Genomic DNA, 11,932 nt, shown 5'->3' with positions numbered 1-11,932 from the left:
ATTTCTCTTTTCCATAATCTTTGCTACTTTTTACAATCATCTCAAATCTTAGGAAAATAACAAATTATGAAGATTCGTAGCTTGCTTTAGACGTAATTAATAATAAATTATCGTGATTATGGGTACGATTTTCGTGGCATAGTCACGATACATAAATTCCAACACTTGACCATAACTTCAAATAATAATAATAAACATGTTGTAAATTGCGGATGCGTTTCACGTGGCGCAGTTTGCAATGTGTACCAAAACGAAAAGTGTACGACATCGTAACTTGTTCAAATAATAGTTCCATACATACTAAAATAGTTTAAATATTTAATTAAAAGCAATTAAAAGTAAAAATGCATAATAGGTTTTAAACATGTAATAAATCTGATAATTAGGCCAATTATTAATAGTTGAGCGACCGCGCTAAAACCACGGAACTCGGGAGTGCCTCACACATTCTCCTGGGTTAACAGAATTCCTTACCCGGTCTTCTGTGCTCGCGGACCAAAAATAGAGTCAATTTCCTCGATTTAGGACTTTAAAATAAACCGATGATTTGGAATATCATAACAATTATTCCAAATAGCGACTCTGATTAAATAATAATTTTATTTTGAATAATGTCACTTTAATCGGAAAAACTCTATTTCTCGTAAAAAAGGAGGCGTGACAATCGTGTGTGCTCTTCTGGACGAGCGTTCCTTAACCTTTTGCTATTGGAAGTTTACGTGAGTGGTAAAATCAAGCATGACCCATAACACCTTTGTTTAACCACCAGCTGCACAATGACTTCAAAATTAGAATAAACGACTTTCAAACACCGTATCTTGCTTTAGGCGCGATTAATAATAAATTATCGTGATTATGAGTACGATTCCCGTGGCAAAATCACATAACTCGGGAGTGCCTCATACCTTCTCCCGGGTTAACAAAATTCCTTACCCGGTCTTCTGTATTCGCGAACTATAAAATAGAGTCAATTTTTCCGATTTAGGATTTTAAAATAATCTGGTGACTTGGGACACCATAATAATTATTCTCAGTGGCGACTCTAATTAAATAAATAATCCTATTTCGAATAGTGTCACTTTAATTGGAAAATCCCCTATCCCTCGGGAAAAAGGAGGCGTGACACTCATTGTAAGCACGAAATACTTGTATGCAAAAAAGACTAAACTTAATCTTGTTTTATTAATATTCTTTGAGCTCTATACTTTGTTCTTGTTTCTGCTTCCGGAGAAGCTTACCTCACAATCAGACTTGTATTTTTTTCAAGTTTTCTGAATTAATCTATTTATGTTCATAGTTATTTTATATTTTTGGATCAATTTAATTATAAACCACATTACAAATTCAATTCTATCATTTTACGGGTAAATAATTTTATCATTGAGCAATATTTGGATCGCAAAACGAGAATTTAAAAATCCATTAGACTCTAAATGAGCTCGAATTATAAAAAAAATCGAGGTGCTACAATAAGAAAAATAATCATGGTATATATTTTTGTAACTTTATCCAATGTTTGGTTTATATTTTTAATCATGTATAACTAATCCACCAATTGATATATTATCTTATACCACCAACATGGAATAACCAATCCATATATAATTTATAAATGGATAAAGAATAAAAAGGATAAAATTGCCCTTATCTTTTTATTAGAAACCAATGAAAGTCAAGTATCCAGCAGAATAATTGTAAGTTCATTGATTTTTAATTTTAAAAAATAAATAAATAATTTTTCATAATAGTTTATATTTGATTTTAAGGCAACGAACCAAACTCCTAATAAATAATATATATATTACTAGTTCATATTACAACTTGACCCCTTAAAGTTACACTAATAAGTTTAGTTTAGTGTGGAAACGACTGTATAACAAAGCAAAGATTGGTTCGCTACTCGCCCTTAGGTCTACTATCTGAGTCACTCCACTCGCCACCATTTTCTTCCCCTCCTTACGCAACTGCATAGTGTCTTTGGTACGCCATCCTTGCTTTTCCCCCTTTTATGTTTCTTCTCCTATGATTCTTTCGCTTGGTTTATTCTCCCGTTGTCGAAAGTTTTGTTTTTCTTTCTGAAAGTTGCTTTTTCTATTTTGTGGGCTTCAGAAGTCAATTATATATGTGTGTGTAAGTATTTGCTGAAATTTTCAAACTCTATACTGAAATTGATTTGCTTTAGCCCTATATTGCCATTGCTTTCTATGTACCTTTCAGCCTCTCTCTGTTTCTCCTCCACTCTATTATTCTTTTGCTATCGTTATTACTCCCTCCGTTTCAATTTAGTTAGTTTGACTCGGTACTTTTTTTTTTAAGGGAAAAAAAGATTTTTAAAATTTGTGCTCTTAAAATTTTTTATTCAAAAACTTTGTGGGGGCCATAACACTTCTGCTGGTATAAAAGCTTACCATTAAGGATAAAATGGATAAAATGAAAGAGTTTAAAGTTGAATTATTTTCAAATTTAGAAATGTGTCATTTGTTTTGGAACAGACTAAAACGTAAAGTAACTCGTCTAATTTGAAATGGAGTAATTTGAAACGGAGGGAGTACCTTGTTTCTATAATTTTTAGTTTACTGTCCCATTATTCCGAAAATTTTATCTTTGTTGCCAAAAGTTGTGCTTTTCTTTTTCTTTCCTTTTTTGTTGCTGCAGAAGTCAAGTATATGTGTATTTGCTGAAATTGATACAAGCTGAGATCAAGGCTGTTGTAGTGCTCATTCAATTGCAATTGATTCTCAAATACTTGTATCAATTTCAGCAAATACACATATATACTTGACATCATCGGAACCTGAAAGATGAATAGCTGCCGGAATCATCGGAACATAAGAATTAATATAAATTCGCGTGGTTGGTTTGAGGATTTTGCATTACTTCCTCATTCCCATTTTGTTTATAATTGATAATTTCTGCATGTCTTGCTTGTTTTATTTTAATTTTTTAAGTTCAAAAGGAGTGTTCTCACTGAATAGAAGGATACTAGGGTCATGCATTTTCTTTGAATTTATGATTTTCTTGCAGTCAGATAGTTGGATAATCACTGGTTGGTAAGATTGATTGCAAAGACATCTGATTTCTACAGAATGGCTGCTGTCAATGGCTCAAGTGACTTGTCTTCAGAGATGGAGGTGGATGCATTTAGACGCCTCTTCCCTTTGCGCTATCATGAATATCATCTTCTTAAATCTGTCCGACCTGATGCCCGAAAGCTTGGAAGTGCTAGAGATACAACACTTGCACTTGGTTTGACTAATAATCATTTCAACTGATCAGTTGTAATTATATTATCCCTTTTCAGGAGTTGTCCAAACTTAAATCTGTAGTTTCACTGCAGGTGCCGTTTCCTCTGCTGATGGATCAGCACTAGCAAAGATTAGAGCTTCCGTTTTTTCACTCAAAATGCTTCTAAGTTGATTGGTTATCTTGCAATCGCAGACAATACTGGCTGCCATCAAAATGGAAGTCATGACACCGACAGTGGAATGTCCAGATGAGGGATCCATAGGTAAAAAAAACTTCCATTTCTCAGCTCTTATTATTTTATTACCCATATATTTTCTTGTTATAGATATGATTTATATTGTGAATACAGCTATCGAATTTCACATGCCTCCCATTTGTTCTCCCCTGGTTCGACCTGGTAGGCCTGCAGAGGCAGCAGAAGTAATTTCGAAGCAGCTGTCAGACACTATCTTCAGGTATATAATAATAGCTTGCAGATGCCCAAAATGTGGAGTCTAATATTCGTCATCATCTAATTCTTGTGTTAGGTCCGACTAAACCATTAATCTAATACAACAACATAGGTTATATTTTAAGGTCCAACTAAACCATTAATGATCTCGCAGCAAACATAACAAACTAAATGGGAAAAATACTCCCGCTTCAGGCATCTTGTCCGTGTTTCTACTTATTGATAAATAAATAGTAGCTATTGTTACCTGAAGAAGTTTCTGAAAAACTTTACGTCACAAGAGTGAAGGTTTCTTATCTCTGGCAACTATTATGGTATTGCCAGATAACCAGAAGCAGTCTCTGGAGAACTTTACGTTACAATAGGGGAATTCTTCTTCTGATTCCTCCTATGAGAATTTTGGAACATAATCACCGTTCGATCAACCCCAATCCCACACTAGTTGGTGGTCGGCCGTATGAATGATCTGAATCCATTCGCTCTGTTAGGAACTTAATCATAACTGTTAATACTTCTCTGATGAAAATCTTTATACCAAGAAGTATCTCTGATTGTTGAGGAAGTCTCTAAATTTTCTATTGTTTTTCTAAAGGTAGAAGTAAGAGAGAGATGCTTTAATTGTTAGCTTCATATTGTAGCTCTGCTCTTGCTCTTGTTGTATCTTTTAAATATTTGTTTTTCTTCACTTTCCGATAAGTATTCCTGTACAATTTCCTTAATAAGCAATTCGAATGTTTGTAGTTCTGGCATGATTGACTTGAAAGAGTTGTGCTCGGTTGGAGGAAAAGCTGCATGGATGGCCTACCTGGTAACAAATCTGAAGATCTTTCTTGTGTTCTTGCATTTTTCTCAGGGTCTGTAGGAAAAGGAAAAGTTTGTCCCATAATTGTAAGTTAATTGAAGAGTAACTCCGTAGTGATGTCTCTCAGAATGTAGATTTGGACTATACGGTTGTTAGTTATTCATCTTTGGTCTTCAAATCTCCCCCACCTTAATTTCTTCATTTTATGCTAATAACTATGCTTTTAGATTGTGTGCCAAGTTGTTGATATTTATTCCTAGGGCATATAATATTTGCAGGACATATACTGTTTGGATGCAGATGGTGCCCTGTTTGATACTGCATTACTATCTGCAGTTGCTACCTTTTCGCATTGTAAGTTTGCTATCACTTGGATTTTTTAGTAAGTATTCCTATATGTAATAAACCTTGAGGAAGGCCAGTCTTGAAGAGAATAAGAAGAAAGAGGACAAACTGTTCTTAGTTTTAGTAATATATCAAAAGATCAATCTTTTCCACTTAGTTTCGGTTTGTTAGAGGAATATCATGCAATAAATTTAGGGAACCATTCTTGAGAAAAGATGAAGGGGATGGAGAAGAATGCACGCGTTAGGTGAATTTCATGGAATGGTTCACGATGTTTGAAATAGTTGATCAATTACAATGCTCAGGACCATAGTGCTTCCATTTCCCTTATGCCTCAAGGAATTAAGCTCCAACATAGAAGAACACAAACTTTTCACTCCAAACAAGTTTCGAAGCACCTAATTAAGCTACCATCCTTCCTCAATTTTGATGACCCAGAGATCTCTGTTGTGTAAATTGTCTCTCCAAAATATTCTTCCTTTCCTTTGTAGAAGATAGCATATTTTTGGACATCAATTCTATTCACTATCCCTTGAGGGAAGACAATACAAATAGTATGGGGTATACTAGAAAGATAAGAATGCATGAGTATAACTGTACTACTTTAAATGTGTTGCAAGGTGTGATGGTGGATTGTCTTGATTGAATCTGGGTGTACTCTGTGTACATTCCAAGTTTTCGGTCCTGAACAAGGGTTGCAGCTTCCACATTCATGTGATTTATTTAAAAGAGATTTTATGGTTGCAACCGTCCCACGAGGTCAATTGCTCTTTTATTATTGTGGGGTAAGTGAACGGTGGGTGTTTTACCTCTTAAGTGTTCAATATTGTCTGGGTTATTTACTAAGTTGCTCAAACTCTTCACTTTTGGTGCCGCACCGGTGTCGGCAGGACGTGGGTGGTGGGTGTGGGATCTGTACCGGATTTGGTCAACCGATTTTGGGTACTTTGACCAAAATCGACGGAGAAATTCGGGGCATACTCTAATTTTTGAAATCAAAACAAAAGCTAGTGTGAATTTGAAGAAAATGGCTTGTATATAGAAATTTCTATCTTATCTCCTTCTTGGATTATATTCTTGATCAATATTTTCTCCTCTCTCGGAATGACTTGTAAGTTTTCCGCATAATATCACATTATTTATACATTTTTGTAACTCTAGTTTTAGGTATTTGAATTAATTTAGTCGAATCCCCACACCCATATCCGTACCTGGATTCATACTCCCAAATCTTAAAATTTTGATCATGAAGGATCGGACATCTAGATCCATACCCGTATCAGGCACCCGCACTCGACGAGTAACTTAGGTTATTTATAGTTGTACGTGATTAATTTGGAAAAGTTGATTGCTAAATGATCATGGAAATTTACATAGAAATTGGATTTCTTGCAGTGAACATTCCAGTAGTGTCTTTGAATGATGATGGGCGAATAGTTCGTGTCTGAGGACAATGTCAGAGGGAAACTGGAGAAGGAGCCTGTCAATAACGAGAAAAGAAACCTGAAATTGAACTCTCCACCATTCTCCTTAACATGCATACTTCACAAGAACTACATCTTAGCAGATCCTACAGCAGAGGAAGAATCTATAATGGAAACAGCTGTAGCTGTGGTATTGGATTCATCTTACCAGCTTGTTTCACTTTATAAGCCAGGTGGACCAGTTCTTGGCCATACATCAGTTATCCAGGTTAGTTTGCGCCTTAATCCTAATGCTTACCTAAACCCTTGAACAAAAAGAAAAGTTCCATTGCTTATTAATGAAGCTTACATACCTGATCTGCATTAAGTTAGCAATTGATCTTGGAGACACTTTTTTACTTGCATTCCGTGGTTCCTTATTGATCTACATGATCTGAAATGGTTCCTACGATATTCCTATAAATATCAGTTCAAAGATTCTATCTTGACCACTTTTTACAAGAAACGTTCATTATGTCTTCAGGATTGTGTTGCGCTGGCAAGACGTAGAGTGAAAGAGCTTCAGAATGTATTGAATGAAGCTATTTCGGATATGGAGGTAGACTGAAGGAGGATTGCCTTGACCATAGCATTCAACAGGCAGCTGGTTTTGACTTTAGGATTGCCTGCCTGTACTCAAATATTATATAATAGAGGTCACTTGAACTTATCGAAAAAAAGCATTTGTAACGACCCGACCGGTCGTTTTGAACATTTGCACTTCGCTCGGTTGTTTGAGGGCATGAGTAGCTCAGTATGATGTACTTTGACTTGTGTGAATCGTCGTTTTTGGTTTCCAAGTATTTCAGAATCGAATTGGAAGAAAGAATTTTATTGTTGAAGCTTTAAATTGGGAGAGTTGACCAAGTTTGACTTTTTAGCATTTGACCTCGGATTGGAATTCTGATAGTTACATTAGCTTCGTTAGGTGATTTTGGACTTAGGAGCGCATCCGGAATGTGATTTGGAGGTCCGTAGTGGAATTAGGCTTGAATTGGCGAAAGTTGAAAATTCGGCGATTTCAGTCGGCAGTGAAAAATTTGATATCGGGGGTCGGAATGGAATTCTGGAAGTTGGAGTAGGTTCGTAGTGTCATTTGTGACGTGTGTGCAAAATTTGAGGTCATTCGGATGTGGTTTGATAAGTTTCAGCATCGGTTGTGGAATTCACAAGTTTAGAAGTTTTTAGGCTTGAATCCGAGGGTAATTTGGTATTTTGATGTTGTTTTGAGTGATTCGAAGGTTCGACTAAGTTCGTATGGTGTTTTAGGATTGGTTGGTATGTCTGGTTGAGGTCCCAGGGGGCTCGGGTGTGTTTCGGGGTGAGTTTTGAGCGAGTCCGGGCATTTCCGGAACTCAGTTATGGTTCTGGTGCTTTAAATTTCGCGGACCTCAGCTTGGAATTTCGCGGACCGCATAATTTTGCCGCGGCCGTACTCTGGGGAAAAGTTCTGCAGATCCGCTGGTCCGACTTCGAAAGCCTATATCTCTTGATCTACAAGGAATTCTAAGATGATTCAAAAACAAAAGTTGTAGCCATTCGTGTCTAGTTTCCAGAAAGGTAAAGAAGTCATCATTTGAACATCTGTAGAGAAAATTATGGCCAAAATACTAAAGCATGGCAGTGCAACCAACAAAAAGTGCGGCCGCACCAGTTTTTCACGACCGCAGGACCTGGGAGGCTCGGCCGCGCTCAAAATTTCGCGGACCGCGAAGTCGGAGATCAGAGGTGCACTATATAAACAGGGTTTAGGGCATTATTTCACATTTTGGACCTAGGGAGCTCGGTTTGTGGCGATTTTTCGTGTGTTTTTCAAGAAATTCATCGGGGTAAGTGATTCTAACTCGAATTTGGTTAATATACATGAATATATCAATAATTTCATCATCTGATTAGTACTTTGAGGTGGAAATTTGGGAAAAATTGTAGAAACTTCATAAAATGAATTTTCGGGATTTGAATGTTGATTCGAAGTCGGATTTGAGTGAAACTAGTATGGTTGGACTCGTGAGTGAATGAGTGTTCGTAATTTGTGACTTTTACCCGATTCCGAGTCGTGGGCATGGGGGTCGGGCTTGAGCCAATTTCGGGTTTTTGGTCTGAATTGGTAGTTTTTCTTGTGGAATTCATTCCATTAGCGTATATTGATGGTTTATACTGATTGTGAATAGATTCAGAGCATTTGGAGGCCGAGTCGAGAGGCAAGAGCATTGCGGGGTAGAGATTTGACCGGTTTAAGGTAAGTAACGATTGTAAATCTAGTCCTGAGAGTATGAAACTTCGGATTTCGTATCATTTTACTATTTTGAGGTGACGCACATGCTAGGTGAAGGGCGTGTGGGCGTGCACCGTTGGGGATTGTGACTTGGTCCGTCCTGTAGCAACTGTAAAGTTGTATATTTTGTTGAAACTATATGATACTTATGTGTTTTAGAAAGAGTTTCTGTAAATTGGGCTGAATGCCATGTTTGGGCCTTGTGCCAGTGCTGTTTGGACCCTTAGGGGCTTTTTCTTACTATTCTCTCACTGTTTTCGATTGAAAATCTATACTCAGTCATGGTTATACATGTTTACTGCATAACTCAGTTTTCATTACTTTGTTTTGATGCATGTAAAAGTTGTTTTGAGCTGAATACTCTGTTTTACTGAGAGCCCGAGTGGCTTGAGAGGTTTATGACTGAGTGAGGCCGAGGGCCTGATTGTGAGGATATTTTTGGGATCGCGCTGTACGCCGCATCAGGTCATGTTGGCTTTATATATATTATTACTATTATATGGATCGGGGCTGCCCGCCTGTAACAGGCCTTATTGGCTTATTATGATACGTGAGTTGTCCGTGCGGATTCTGATATGATATTATAGCACGTGAGTTGTCCGTGCAGATTATGGCGCTTGGGCTCTAGGAGCCCCTCCGGAGTCTGTACCTACTGAGTGCAGTGCCGAGTGCTGAGTGACTGGGAGGCATGAGTGATGGTGAGGTATGCCTGAGGGGCTGTTTACGAGTGACTGTGAGGTATGCCCGAGGGGCTGTATATGAGTGATATTTTTTCCGAGGGGCTGTTTATGATTTCTATCATTTTTGCTTACCTTGCATTGAGCCTTTGTTTGAAAGCTGTTGAAAAATATCTTTAAATGATTTTACTGGAACTGGGTTTAAATGAGATGTTTTGATTCAAACCCTGATTTTTAAAGCATGTGGTATTTTACTGAAATTTCATATCGCATGTGGTATTTTACTGAAATTTCATGATATGAACTTTATATGCTTATTGCTCGTCACTACTGCTCAGTCTTTATTTATTGTTGTTACTTACGGAGCTGGCATACTCACGTTACTCCCTGCACCTTGTGTGCAGATCCAGGTGCAGCTGGATACGGTAGCGGCTGTTGACTATTCCGGTTGCAGATTTTTTCGGGGATAGCAAAGTAGCTGCCTGACGATCGCAACCCTGCTCTTCTCCCTCTTATCTTTCTTTAGTTGTATTTAGCTATTTTTCAGGCTGAGTTAGTCTTGTTATTGTTAGACAGATTGTAGTAGATGCTCATGACTAGTGACATCTCGATGTCAGGCTTTTCTTTTTCGCACTTTTGTTTTGATTTGAACTCCTTTACGAAGGTTTTTACGCTAAATAGCCTTGAAATAAAAATATCGGTTTATTTTGGAATGAGTCGGCTTGCCTAGTTCTACGATAGACGTCATCATGACAGGTTAGGTTTTTGGGTCGTGACAGCATTAGAGAAGGTAGCTCTGGTAGCCATGTCTGCAGAGTTCATTACTCAATGGTCACTCAACTATCCCAAATTATCTGCTAAAGTCACTTTTCTTTCGTTTGTAACAACAAAGTCACTTAACTATGCATATAGCACTCAAAAGATCACTCAACTAGATTTTCCAAATTTTTGATTTCAAATACCTATTTTACCCTTTAAATTATTAATTTTTTAAAATATTTTAAATATTATAAGTTTTTTCTCTTTTTAATCTACATTGTGGACTTACCTATAGAAAAATATATTTTATTTATAAAATAAAAAATAAAAAATTAATTTTCAGCTCATATAATAACGGAATAATAATATAATTTAGCATAATTTTCAACCATATATAATATAAATTATAAAAATACCTTTATTTAAGTAATTATTTTTATATTATGTGCATGGAATATATATTTTACAACCTTTATTTTCTTTCATTCTCAATTGAAATTGAGTAAATAATTTTTTTAATTTTTGTTGTTAATATTAAGATTATTACGAACAAATTATTCTAATTAATTTTTTTACTATGCTCATTATTTTGTTATTCCAGAATTATATATGCTTAAATACTTTTTATTTTTTAATTTATAAATAAAATTTATTTATTATATAGGTAAGTCCATAATATAAATTAAAAAGGGAAAAATTATAATATTAAAAAGTTAAAAAAAAGAAAGAAGATAAATATTTATAATTTACAAGGTAAAATAGGTATTTGACAATCCAAAATTTGAAAAATCTAGTTGAGTGACATTCTGAGTGCTATAGACATAGTTAAGTGACTTTGTTGTTATAAAAGAAAGAAAAATGACTTTAGCAAATAATTTGGGATAATTGAGTGACCATTTGAGTAATGACTCTGTCGTGAAAATAATCAAGCTTGCCTTCTATTGTCTCCTGACGGATACAGTGTGGGTTACTATTCTTTATCAGGGAACTAAGCCATAAAATTATATACTCCAAACCCTAAGTCCAAACACGTATAATGCCCACTTCTTTCATCTCTATTCCTATCCAAAATTACTACAGTATGTGAATTATAAATTAGGCCCACTAACCACTTATTTCGTATAGTAATTTATATATCATTATATATATATAGCTTAATATTTGACTCAATAGCTATAAATAAAATTAATTTCTCTAGTCTCACAATTTATAAGTATATAAAAAAATAATTCAAGTTATTACATTGGCCCACTAACCACTTATTTCGTATAGTAATTTATATATCATAATATATATTTTGTTTTACTGGCTTAATATTTGACCCAATAGCTATAAATAAAATTAATTTCTCTAGTCTCACAATTTATAAGTCTATAAAAAAAAATTCAAGTTATTACATTTTATCCAAGGATAATTAATTCTGACATTAGTTATATCCCACATAGGAGATGGGATAAGATAATTCCAAGATTGTGGTATAATTTTATACTGTCTTTAATTAATATCCCAAATCAAACATGAGATAACTTTAATCCCAAATTTTAAATCAACGAGATTTTCTGAGTCTTTTATGATTTCCTTTCCGAAGCACAGTATTTTGGGCGATGTGCACAGATAGCCAGTAATAACACATGTATTTACTTTTAAGCAACTGTTTTAAATGTATTTAGTCTTTAGCCATTGCTTTAATAAATTTTTACCCGCCCGAACAAAAATACCCTTCTGCTATATAGGATTTTGCTGATACATACGCTCCTTATTCACGATCAGCAGCAGCTCAAGCAGCTCAAACTTACGTGCAGAGAATTGTTGTGATCGTCCAAAATTGCAGAAGCTTCTCTTCCGATTTCAAACTTTTTGTCTAAGTTCAGAATTCAACTTTCTCGTCCAAAATTCACCATAAAATTACAGTAA

The 11,932-nt window shown here is 35.5% G+C and overlaps 1 pseudogene; it reads left to right on the top strand.

Annotated features, from left to right (window-relative positions):
* Window positions 1-2,023: 2,023 nt before the first annotated feature.
* Window positions 2,024-9,973, top strand: LOC104108975 (uncharacterized; annotated as a pseudogene).
* Window positions 9,974-11,932: the final 1,959 nt, after the last annotated feature.

The sequence above is a fragment of the Nicotiana tomentosiformis genome, chromosome 7, assembly GCF_000390325.3.
Source record: "Nicotiana tomentosiformis chromosome 7, ASM39032v3, whole genome shotgun sequence".
In the NCBI taxonomy this organism is placed as follows: domain Eukaryota; kingdom Viridiplantae; phylum Streptophyta; class Magnoliopsida; order Solanales; family Solanaceae; genus Nicotiana; species Nicotiana tomentosiformis.
Note: the sequence above shows the minus strand (reverse complement) of the source record. Positions and strands in the feature narration are given on the sequence as shown.